The sequence below is a fragment of the Giraffa tippelskirchi genome, chromosome 7, assembly GCF_054371585.1.
Source record: "Giraffa tippelskirchi isolate mGirTip1 chromosome 7, T2T-mGirTip1v1.2.pri, whole genome shotgun sequence".
Lineage (NCBI taxonomy): Eukaryota > Metazoa > Chordata > Mammalia > Artiodactyla > Giraffidae > Giraffa > Giraffa tippelskirchi.
Genome location: NC_137281.1, coordinates 137,626,265 through 137,639,557, shown reverse-complemented (window position 1 = coordinate 137,639,557; position 13,293 = coordinate 137,626,265). Strand labels below are relative to the sequence as shown.

The 13,293-nt window shown below is 42.5% G+C and overlaps 1 long non-coding RNA gene across 2 annotated transcripts in view; it reads right to left on the bottom strand.

Moving 5' to 3' along the window:
• Positions 1-13,293, bottom strand: part of LOC145513482 (uncharacterized) — an 80,421-nt gene that overhangs the window by 30,350 nt on the left and 36,778 nt on the right. For both annotated transcript variants that reach the window (XR_014059418.1, XR_014059419.1), the window contains one exon: positions 1,728-1,912. This is a non-coding gene — a long non-coding RNA (uncharacterized LOC145513482). The remainder of the gene's footprint in view (positions 1-1,727; positions 1,913-13,293) is intronic.

Genomic DNA, 13,293 nt, shown 5'->3' with positions numbered 1-13,293 from the left:
ATATATGATTCTGTGCAATTATAAAATAGAAACATACTTCCCTACAAGAATGATTCTTACAACATATGGTCTTGTGAATGCAATACCATGAACAATTCTTGTTTTTAAACTTGTATAATTAATGTTGAAGTATTTTAAAATAAATTACAGATATTATGATATTTTTACTCCCAAATACTCTCTTTAAAAAGTAAGAACATTTTCCTGCATAATTGTCTGACATTTTGGCCAATCAGACAGCAAGAAAATTCATCCAATCAGATTTCAGAAATGATTGCCTTCCCCTCACATACACCTTGCTTATAAGCCTAGGTTATCTGGATCCTATAATTTAATGGCAGTTACAGTTGACTGACAGGCCTTTTGCAAATGAATTGAAACGGACCAGTTGAAATGGAGAAATATCCATACCTAGCAACTTGCAATAAAATAGGTTTCTACCCATCTACAAGTGAGGGAGGATCCAGCCTGGAGAGGTTACACAAGAAACAGAAGGGAGCCAGAAAGAGAATTCCAGTCTCTGCCAACCTGGCATACCAGGAGGGCTGCTGGCTCTCTTTCCCAAATCAAGGCCAGAGAAACTACAGAGGAAAACAAGGATTCCAGGAATCAACAACAACAGCAACAATAGCAACAAGGCATGAGAAGCCCCCAAGGGGATGGCTCAGACAAGGGCCTGGCCTTGCACAGTTTCCTGTATACAACACCAGACAAGCAGCCAGTGCTCCTGGGGGATGTGTGCTCCCAAACAGGACACTGTCACTTCTGCAGAAGAAAAACAGCAAACCACACATGCTACTATCTGAGGCAGAAGGATTAGAACATGGGCAAACAGACCAACATTTAAAATAAGACTCAAGTAGAATGAAACATATAAGATAAAAGTGATATTAAACAAGAAGTTTAAAGAACCAGTAAAAATGTTAGGTGTGTGGTAAGTCACTTCAGTCATGTCTGACTCTTCGCGACCCCATGGATGGAAGCCCATCAGGCTTCTCTGTCCTTGGGATTCTCCAGGCAATAATACTGGAGTGGGTTGCCATGCCCTCCTCCAGAGGATCAAGCGATCAATGTTAGATATGAAAGCTCTATTATTAAATAATGGCCACAGGTCAGGGGTGGGGTTGAAATAAGACCCAAGGATCAAGCCAAAGAGAAAACCAAGTATTAACAGACCTGGACAGGCAGATGGTGGAGCCGATTCACCATCTCCAATCCTTCCCCACCTCAGTCTGGGTTTGCCGTGAGAGCTTTCTCATTAAAGGGCTTGATGGAGAAGCTGGCACCTCTAGTCTCCAGGGCCTTGCGCTGTGGTATTTGCTTTCAACAGACCTGCACCTTGGAAGTCCTTCTCCCTTCCCATGGGGCCTTTTGGCCCCGCAACTTCAGGTGAAATTTCTCTCTTCTGATGCCCTACAGGCAGGACTGGCTACACAATCTGCAGGTCCCAATGCAAAGTAAAAATGCAAGGCCGCTTGTCAAAAAAAAAAATTATTACGAATTTCAAGATGGCAACAACAGAACGTTAAACCAATGGTGTGGCTGTTCTGAGGGTGGGTCTGTGTGCGACCGCCCAGATTGCATGACCACAAACTACTCAGCCCACAAGGCCTGGGGACTCTGGCCATCTCCACCCTTGCAGCTGGGGATACATAAATTCCACTTTTGTCAACATCCCCCCTGCCTCCCAGGTCATGTCTCCTTGCAGGATTCAGGCCAAACCTTACCAGAAAATGTCGTCTTTTCTCACCAGCATCTTCCCATCAGATGAATAACCTCAGAGCATCAGTTTCTTTGGGAATCTCTTGGGGCCCTGAATTGCTCACAGGCAAGCACTCAGACCCACTAAACCCTCAGCCCCCAGCAACAGCGGTAGTGGGCTGCCAGCAACCATACTTGGGGGATCTCATTACTGAAAAGAAAAAAGAGAAAAAATTAGGATTCATCTCTTCCCCTAGGGCTATCAGTTCATAAAACTGCATTATCAAAAAATACCACTAGACTTAGAAAAATTTTGAGTCAGCCTAGGAAATTTTATTTATCTGCTGATGAATGATGAGGTAGTCCAGAGTCCTGAAACCCCATGGTAAAAACCTAAGGGTTCTAGCACTTTGTGGGTTCTGATTTGGGCAGATATGAAAGCCTGTGTGCGGAGGGGGAAGGGAGGGTAAAATTTTTATACAACACAAAGTTTAACCATTTTAAAGTGTACATTCAGTGGCATTATGTACATTCGTGCTGTTGTGCAACATCACCATTATCCTTTTCCAGAACTTTGTCATCATCCCAGACTGAAATTCCCGTTAAACAATCATTTCACATTCCCTCTTCCCCCGGCCCTTGGGCGTCTCTATTCTACTGATGGTCTCTATGAATTTGTCTATTCTAGGTACCTCATGGAAGTAGAATCACACAATATTTGTCCTTTAGTGTCAGGCTTATTTCACTTAGCATAATGTTTTCACTTATCATACATGCTGTGGCATGCATTAGAATTTCATTCCTCTTTATGAGTGAATAATATTTCATTGTATGTATGCATCCCATTTTGTTTATTCTTTCATCTGTTGATGGACAGGTGGCTTGTTTCTACCTTTTGGCTATTGTGAATAATGAATAATATGTGGATATTAGTATACAAGCATATGTTCAAGTCCTGGCTTTTGATTTCTTTCGGTATATGCCTAGAAGTGGAATTGCTGGATCATACAGTATTTCTGTGTTTAACTTTTTAAAGAATCACCAAATTATTTTCCACCACATCTCCATTAGTTTCTATTCCCACCAGCACAAGGGTTCCAATTTCTCCACATCCTCACTGACACATTATCTTCAGAGTTTTTGTTTTGTTTTGTTGTTTGTTTGTATCTATAACAGATGTCCTAATGAGTCTAAAGTAGTGTCACATTGTGGTTTTGATTTGCATTTCTCTAATTACTGACATTAAGCATCTTTTTATGTGCTTATGGGCCATTTACCATTTCTGAATTGCATTTTTGTTGTTGTATTTTCAAAGTTTTTTGTATATTCTGGATATCAATCCTTTATCAAATATATGAGTTGAAAATATCTTCTTCCATTTTGTGGACTCTTTTTTCATTCTTTTGTTAGTGCCCTTTGATACATATAGTGGGGAGGTTTTTGAAGAAATAATACTAACATAGCAGACTACTTATGCCTAAAAAGGATGCAAGATATTTTTCATTGGCCTGCCCACCTCAGATTCACTCTCCAGCCTTCTCCACCCTGTTTCTGTCACGAGGTGACTGGCTTCTAGGTATAGCTACATTTGACTCCCTTGCCCTCTGATTTCCCAATTGGGTTAAGTCAACAGGAGATACCAGCAGGAGACCTGCAGGACCACAGGTTGGCTGTGCCTCTACCAAAGATGACAGCTCCTGGCAGGTGGCTCTACTGTCTCTAGGTCTGGCAGCTGGCTCACCCTCTCACACCTTAAGGTCTTTCACCTTTAGGTGCAGTAATGGCTCCCTACTACCCCCAGCTCACAGGTACTGAATCATGCATGTTAGTTTTTCTTAATCCTGTGCCACCTCATGCGAAGAGTTGACCCACTGGAAAAGACCCTAATGCTGGGTAGGATTGGGGGAAGGAGGAGAAGGGGACGACAGAGGATGAGATGGTTGGATGGCATCACTGACTCGATGGACATGGGTTTGGGTAAACTCCGGGAGCTGGTGATGGACAGGGAGGCCTGGCGTGCTGCAATTCATGGGGTCTCATAGTCGGACACGACTGAGTGACTGAACTGAACTGACCTGAACTGAGGGGAAGAAAACCTCCTCTGGGACCCTCTCAGGGTGACTCTGAAAATTAAATTGACAAAGACAGATGAAGACAAAAAGCATAGAAATTTTTATTAAATTTTTACATGTACCTGGGAGTCTTCACAAGAGGATGAAGACCTGAAGAAGTGAATAGAGCAGGAAGCTTTTATAACCTTTTAGATCAACAAACAGTAAATTTGTCAAGATTTGCCAAAGCATAGGGATTTGGGCTTGGGGTAGTAAACAGTGAAGAAGTAACTGGGAAGTAAGGGCTAGTTTAACAAGAGTTTTGGTACAGATTTCTTGGCCCCAAATTCCCATCTCTAGAGATAAGAATATTCCTCCTGGTACATGGAGAGTACCTTTCACATAGGACTTCAAAATGCTAAGGTGCCATATTTTAGGGTAGCTTCTCCTGAACCCCATCACCTGCCCACACAGCTTTATAAGCAGCTCCTTTGTTAAACTCTCCTCAATAACTCCATTCGAACATTTCCTGTTGGAACACTGACTGATAGAAATGAAAACACTCTAGAGGCAGGAAGACCAGAGTTCAAGTCTTGGCTTTACCGCTCAATAACCGGTAAAGAACCAATAAAGAACCTTGCCTGGAGAATCCCAAGGACAGAGAAGCCTGGTGGGCTTCCATCCATGGGGTCACAAAGAGTCACACATGACTAAAGCGACTTAGCACACACCTAACATTTTCACTGGTTCTTTACTGGACGGGTTCAACTGTCTGAGCCTCCTCTTCTCCAGCTGGCAGGTGGAGGTAATGATCCCTACCAAACAGGGCTGTTGGGAGGACAGAATGAAAGAGCAAATGTGAATACCCAGCACACAGTATATGCTCAGCAAACGTTAATTCCCTTTCTTTTGCTGGACAAAGCTGCTCCTTGCCCGCTCTCCCAGCCTCCTTCTGCTTCCCAGTTCTGCTGCCCTTACTTAAAGCTCCTATCTTGGTGCTTCACCACTGGTCCGGTCAGTCCTCATAATCTAGGTCTCTTTCTTGTCACCTAAGTAACCCCACAAACATCCTTACAGACACTGTTTAAAACAGCACACTCAACTGTGCCATTACTTTAGAAGTCTTCCTGCCTAATGAAGTGGTTGAAAACATGTTACCCAACAAGTTCATCCCACTCCTTTATTCATGCAAACATGACAGTCCCAGGTAAGAAACGTGCATAACTCAATTAAAACTTCCAGCTCCTTTAAGTGTATGCAAAGCCAAGAGGAAACGCTCAGGACATTTGGCTAGTAGTGATTCTCCCATAATCTGGCCTGTAACAACTTCTGAAATCCTGCCAGATGTGTATTGGGGTGGTAGGAGGCAGCACAGGACTGAGAATGTGGCCTCTGGACTCAGTCTACCTGGGTTAAATGCCAGCACCTCCACTCACTAGCTGTGTGACTTAGGCAAAGAACCAAATCACTCTGATCCTTCGTTACCTCACCTATGAAATCAAGGGTATTCATGCCAACTTCATAGGGATGGGGTGGTAATTATATAAATAATCCACTATAATAATAAAGTGCTTAGTACAGTTCCAAGTACATGAGTCACACTCAATAAAATTTAGCTAATATTTCAATTCTACTCCACACTAGTGTACTTAGAAGGATTCACAGTGTACAGTGAAGGCAGGCACTACCAGCAAATGTTTTATCATACTGGTCTTAAAATAAGATTCTTTCTGTTGTAAAAGTAATGACTATTCATTGTGTAAAGTTTGGAAACTGAAAACGTATAAAGAAAAAAAACAAAAGTCATCTGGAATCTTACATATGAATACAACCACTGATTCTTTTCAGTGATTTTCCTTCAGGGTCTATATACATTTATTTTCTTTCATGCGTATTTGTATTTACAGTTGGGTAGTTTTATAGACCAAGAATTTTTATACTGATTTATCACTGCCATGACCTTTTCCCCATGTTATTGGTCTTCTAAACCATGATTTTTAACTTAAACTCTATATTGGTTTAGTTGCACATACATCTTTACAATCACGTACTGCATAAAACAACACACTAAGGTAGAAATACGACTTTCTTCCGCTCTTACATTTCATGACATAATGTATTCAAAACCTTCCCATGTCTCTTTCACATTAGCGTCTCTATCTTCCCCAGAGCCACTTTTTGAGTCATCTCACAGTTTTCTAGAGTACATTACCTTCTCTTCCATCCAAATTGTTTGAGTTATAGCACTTTTTGAATCTACTTGCTGTCACTGGAAATTTTATCCTAAACCACAAGTAGAACAGTTAGTTCTACCTAAAACAGTTTTGTTTTTCTTTTGAAATACAATGTTAAATAATATAAGTTAGGTTTTTAGTGTGCCATGTAATCTCTACAACATACTTATAGTTACTTTGTTTTTTTGAATGTTACAGTTCTAACAAGTATTATATGGACACAACAGTCAAAAAGAAAGGTGATTTTTCACTGATGAATGATTTTCCTTCTTAAGATAGAATATACTTAATCTGTCCCCTATTTATGGATACTTAGATTGTTTTCCTTCTTTCGTGGAGTTTATTTTTGAAATGGCTTGGAGAAGAACTAGAAGAGAGAAAAAAAATCAAGATATACTTCAAGAGATAACCTCTATTTTTGACTGTTCTTAGCAGCATCTCTCTGATCTCCTTCTACCTTCTTTAGAACTAATGTTCTTTGACTCTCACTAGCACTCAGGTGGCTGAAGCCCCAGGCCCAGGCATTGTTCAAGGTCACAGAAGAAGTGCATGAGGGGCAGGGCAATAGTTTGTCAAGCAGCTCTGCTCAGCTGCAATACCCCAGCAGCTGCCAGCAGCAGGGACACAGCCCAGGACGGAATGTGGCCATCAGGCAGTTGCTCAAGCCTATACTTCCCCAAGTTTCTGCAGGCCAGTGTCCCACCCCTTCGCCCCTTCATCACTTTATATAAATCAAGGTCGCAGGCCTCCAGGGAGTCACCAACTGAAGGCAGGTCAGGACTGAAAAGAGAAAGAGAACAGAACAGGGATAGTCAACAGGGATGGCCAGAGGCCTCTGGCCCAATAATGTGCTGTCCGGGATCGGAATAGCCCAACAGACAAATACACCATTGACAGCGGACAATCAGGGACACTGACAGTTGCTAATTTGGGGTCTGGGGATGTATAGATCATTTCTTTCCTTTAAATTCTGCCTAATATCTCCAGAATCTACACAGCCACATACCTAGTGGCACAGTGAGTTTTTTATGGTGATTGAGCAGTTAGAATGTTCAGAACCAAGTGAGAGTTGAGAAGCAGCTGAGAAAGTTGGGTTCTGCCCAGAGATGTGCTGGTAAAGGTTTAACAGCAGGCTCTCACGTGCGTGGAGTTTGGGGAGCAGGAGCCACAGTTAGTAGCATTTGCAATTTTCTATGGTGTGCATACTCCCATCTTGGCCAGTTTCAAGCTACCAGCATGATGTCACTGAATACAGAGTTGTAAAGAGATACGCATTATACAGTGTCTCCATCATACAGATAAACTAGATAGAAATAACTTCAAGAGCAAGGATAATAGTATACGTAGTAAAATAGTTAAGATGTGATGCTTTATGTATTTATTACCATTGCTTTTAATATAACTTGTTTAACTGTAGGCTTACATAATTTATTTTTTAATAATAAGTGTTTGATGGCTTGCAAAATTTCTGAAAATCCATAAGCTTTCATTAGCTTGTACAAGACAGCACACCATTTTGCCCTTTACCCTCCCCTGTCACTGGCATATCTTAGTCCCCACTTCACTGTAGACTTGGGAGAGCAGCCATGGGCAGAGTTAAAAAGCCATGTTGAATTTGAATGGCATTTGGACTATCCCCTCATATCCCTATTTCTCTAATGACATAACCTGTGTTAGTCAGGATTCTCCAGAGAAACAGAAACAATGGGGTATACATAAATGACAGAGAGATAGAAAGAGTAAGAGAGAGAGAGATAAGAGGAGATTTACTAGAAGAATTAGCTCACTTAGTGATGGAGGCTAAGAAAATCCCACAATCCACTGTCTGTAAGCCAGAGAACCAGGAAAGCCAGTGGAATAAGGCAGTCCAAGTTCAAAGGCTTGAGAATCAGGGTGGCCAAAGGTATAATTCCCAGTCCTAGGCTAAAGGCTTTAGAGTCAGGGGTCACTGCTAAAAGTTCCGGAGTACAAAGGCCTGAGAACCTGGAGCTCTGATGTCAAGGGCAGGAGAAAATGAACATCCCAGATCAGGAAGAGAGTCAGAATTCACCCTTTATTGGCCTTCTTGCTCATTCAATTCCTCAACAGATTGGATGATGCTTGCCCAGCTAGGTGCAGGCAGAGCCACTTCACTCAAGTCTGCTCAATAAAACACTAATCTTTTCAAGAAACACCCTCACAGAAACACAGAAATAATGTTTACCAGATATCTGGGCATTCCTTTATTCAGTCAAGTTGACACATAAAATTGACTGTCATACAACAAAACCCCTCTTTAAAATTTGTTTTAAGTATAAAATACAGTTCAGTTCAGTTCAGTCGCTCAGTCGTGTCTGACTCTTTGTGACCCCATGAACTGCAGCACGCCAGGCAGCATATGTGCAAATAAAAATGCACAGACCATAATATAATGAAAATTTGCAAATTACACATTTTGCAAAGATAAAACATTGCAAACTCACCGGAAGTTTTCTGTGTATCCTCCTCTTCATATCCCCCCTCCTCCTCCTCAGAGGGGACACTGTCCTGAATTTGGTGATTAATATTCCCAGGTTTATCTTCATTATTTTAGTACATAGTATATATACGTACATGTGTATATACAGGTTGTGTATACATATGTGCATATAGTATTGTTTATAGTTTCTTTTTACAGATAGGAAAACAGAACTCAAAGTCCAACTTGCTTGAATAAAAATATCTTTTATTAACTTTCTTCTTAAGTGTCTGAAGAAAAGAGCTCACTCAAAACAGGCTTGGGAATGAAAAAATGAAAGTGAAAGTCACTCAGTTGTGTCTGTCTCTGCGACCCCGTGGACTGTAGCCTGCCAGGCTCGTCTGTCCATGGAATTCTCCAGGCCAGGATACTGGAGTGTGTAGCTGTTTCCTTCTCCAGGGGATCTTCCTAACCCAGGGATTGAACCCAGGTCTCCCACATTGCCGGTGAATTCTTTACCGACTAAGCAACCAGGGAAGCTTTATTTCTAGCCTAAGGACAATTCAGAAGGGTAGATGCACAACCACCCATTTCAGGACTGGAATAAATGCTAATGAGCAAAAGGAAGTCTTTTTTAAGACTTCCAGATGATGGCCTGTCTTCCGTTTCCCTATGAATGCCATCAGCCGCAGACCATAGTTGTCACTAAAGATTTCACCTTCTGGCTTTTCATGGTCACTCTTTATAAATGCCACTATGAAGACATCTTATTCATGAGATCCTTTACTAACAGCATTTTTTTGGTCCAAGAGGTAAGAGTTTACATGGTATTTATATCTCATCCCTTTTAAAAAATGACAAATATTGACAAACAGCAAGGCAGGAAGATGTTATTAACAAAGATTGTTGTAAGCTGAAAATCACAAGATGGAGATTTGTGATTCTTTATCGAACCTGATTATAAAAGTTTTTATCGAGCCCTGTCAGATTCTAAGCTGGGGCAAGGCCGCAGATTTATAACTTGGACCTAAGTGGGCAATAACAGATATAAAATCTTGGAATTTAATATCAGCTCTGAAAATGTTAAATTGAGAGTTTGAGCAGTTTTCACGTTATGAGCTGGCACACTGTAGAAAGCAAGGGCTGTATTGATTTCTGATAGAAGAGGCCATCTCTCAAACGGATTTGAGCATTTTCATATTCCATTTAATTCTAAAGACACATTTTAAGTGATGTCCCCTTCATTCCCATTTAGTGTATGTGACTTAATTGAAGAAGAAAGAAAACAGCTTTTCAGAGAAAGACCTCTTCCTGAGAGCCAGTTGGGGTCACTGCAGGGGTGGAGAATACAACTAAAAAATCTGCTCAATGACATGAAGTTCACATTATAGATTATTTCCCTCAAATGTTCTAGTTCAAAGCAGATTCAAATCGCTTTCCTTGGGCTGTTTTTGCAGTAGAGTGCCAAGAGGAAAGGGGTCCTTTGTGTCACTCCTTAATTTTTTCACCGATCATCTCTGCCTGGAGAGGCCTCCTGGCCACCTCTGCCTGTCTCTCTTACTTGCCTTTCTAAAAATGCCATGCTCTCAACTCATGGTCTTGGGGAAGGGAGGACCCCAGCTATCCCCGGCCTGGTGAGCAGTGAAGGACAAGGTCTAGGAACATGATTATCAGAGTGGAAGCTCACTTTAGCATCAATTATGCATGTTATGGGACAGATAACCAAGGTGACCTTTATGCTCAGGATTCCAGTCCATTGGTGTCTGTGTAGAGACCCAACTCTGGTTGGCAAAAAAGCTACCTTAAGCAGTCTTAGTGTAGCCTGTGATCAAAGGATGTTGGAAAGGAACCTCTACCCCCAAAGATATCCTCTGTGTTAGTTTTCTGATTCTGTTATAAATTACACAAACTTAGTGGCTTAAAACAGCACCAATTTATTCTCTTACAGTTCTGGAGGTCAGAAGTCTGAAATGGGTCATACGGGGCTAAAATCAAAGTTCATGCTCCTTCTGGAGGTTGTAGGCAAGAAGCCCTGCCTTTCCTAGATTCTAGAGGCCACCTGAATTTCTTGGCTTGTGGACGTTTCCCTTCTGTCTTTCAAGTGCATCAATCCTACCTCTGCTTCTGGCATCACATCTTGTCTCTCAGCTCGTGACCCTCCAGCCTCCTTTATACATGGACGCTTGTAATTCCATTGGCTCTATATGGATAAGCCGAGCTGATCACCACAGCTCATGGACCTTAATTTAATTCATCTGCAAAGTCCCTGCTCCCATATTGTTGTTGTTCAGTCACTATGTCATGTTCAGCTCTTTGCGACCCTGTGGACTGCAGCACACCAGGCTACCCTGTCCTTCACTATCTCCCTATGTTTGCTCAAACTCACATGCATTGAGTCGGTGATGCCATCCAACCACCTCATCCTCTGTCACCTCTTTCTCCTCCTGTCCTCAATCTTTCCTAGCATCAGAGTCTTTTCCAGTGAGTCGGCTCTTCACATAGGTGGCCAAAATATTGGAACTTCAGCTTCAGCATCAGTTCTTTCAATGAACATTCGTGGTTGATATCTTTCAGGATTGATTGGTTTGATCTCCTTGCTGTCCAAGGGACTCACAAGAGTCTTTTCCAGCACCGCAGTTTGAAAGCATCAATTCTTCAGCATTCAACATTCTTTATAGTCCAACTCTCACATCCATACATGACTACTGGAAAAACCATAGCTTTGACTATACGGGCCTTTGTTGGTAAAATGATGTCTCTGCTTTTTATTACGCTGTCTAGGTTTGTCATAGCTTTCCTCCCAAGGAGCAAGCATCTTTTAATTTCACAGCTACAGTCACAGTGATTTTGGAGTGATTTTGGAGCCCAAGAAAATAAAACATATCAGTGTTTCCACTTTTTCTCCATCTATTTGCCATGAACTGATGGGACAGGATGCCATGATCTTAGTTTTTTGAACGTTCTCATTTAAGGCAACATATTCTGGAGAATGGGATGTGCACATCTTTGAGAGACCATCTTCAGTCCACCACACCTCCCTACTGCTTCCCCAGTAGCTCAGCTGGTAAAGAATCCACCTGCAATGCAGGAGACCTGGTTCGATCCCTGGTTTGGGAAGATCCCCTGGAGAAGGGAAAGGCTACTGACTCCAGTATTTTGGGGCTTCCCTGGTGGTTCAGATGGTAAAGAATCCACCTGTAATGTGGGAGACCTTGGTTCTATTGCTGGGTTGGGAAGATCCCCTGGAGAAGGGGAAGGGCTACCCATTCCAGTATTCTTGCCTGGAAAATTCCATGGACAGAGGAGCCTGGCAGGCTACAATCCACGGGGTGGCAGAGAGTCGGACATGACGTTCACTTTCTTTCATGCCACTTGAGACACATTGCTTTGGGTCTTAAATCTCATTTGTTTAAGAATCTCTTTTAAAACACAAACACTCCTGGTAAAGGTGATGCCAAGAGTACTGGAGAAAGCCCTGGCCTGCTCTTGAGTTCCCTCTGCTCTTTATTCTGCTATCCAATAAGGCTGAACTACATTGGCTTATGGAGGCTCCCACCCTGGCCCTAAAAACCATGAGACAATGAAGAAAATAAGATGATAAGATTATATAAGTGAATTCATCCCTAAATTGATCAGACAGAGATGCCCAGAGTCACCTTAAAGAAAGAAAATGAGCAGGAAGCCCCCTGTGTAGCCAGATCAAAGGAATTACCCTGCAATGTCTCAAGCAGAAGCAAAGTGGTCTGACAAGGAAGCATGGGAATGAAGAGGCACAATGCTCACAGGCCTTGTGCCAGGCTCTCTGTCCACCCATCCAGATCCAGTCTCTGCCTTCTCTGCCTCACTCTGTGATCTAAGAGGTTGGTCTTTGTTGAGCCTTTTGTCTTCCAGTTGTGTTCAGCCAACTGGAGGCCGGATCAGAAGGCCGTAGGACAGACGGGCAGGAGTATTTCTTCCCCCAATTCCCTCTCCACGAGACTGTTTTGGCAGTGACTCTCTTCCTTCATCAAAGGCCATAGATCATGTGGAAATGCTCCCCTTAGAGCTGCACGTACAGCTCTCTCCAGGTCCTGGTAACTGCTTCCTTTTCTACCGCTGGAGGCAGTCATTACTCCCAGAGTTGCCAGACTGGAGACAGACTAGGGGTGATTCATCATCCCTTGTTGGTTTTGAAATACGCTTGAAAAGAATAATCCCTTCTTCAAACTCTCTGCAATTACTATTCCCTTTTGAGAGTGCTGTTTAGTATTTTCTTCCTAGACCTTGTCTGACACCTGCCATGTCCTAGCACTGCCCCTTCTGATAAGAGGATGTGCCTAGCCATTGTGTCTCAGACTTTCACACTCAATGCCACTGAGCTCTGGCCATTATGTAGTTTCCCCTGTGCAGTTCTAGGAGCCTTGAACAACCAGCCAATATCTTGATTCTCCATGGAGCTTCTCACCCTATCTGAGAGAAGGCACTGCTCAGGCTCAAGTCAGCTTAGCAGATTTGTGTCTTATTATACATTAATAAATTGGCTTTTTTTGTTTTTTGAGGGGGTTATAGTTCTCTTTGAGCTATGTTACTATAAGTCATCATTGCTGCATCCAATCAAATTTGGGGCATAAGAAGACAGAGTGTCTGGACTGGTAAAGCTGGAAACAGACCACGCCAGACCATAGGGAATGCAGAAAGGTCAGTGCCACCTTGCAAGGCCTCCTGGTAGCCAGGCCCTCCTCCGGACGTCTCCTGTGATGTCTGTCTCAGCACACACTTGCTTTTAGAGTTCTACAGCCTTTAATATCCTCCACTGCTAACAGTGTATGATCCTCCCACAGACTGTTATCAGCTAACACCTTGCAGGGATTATGACAGCTGGCTCAGAGCA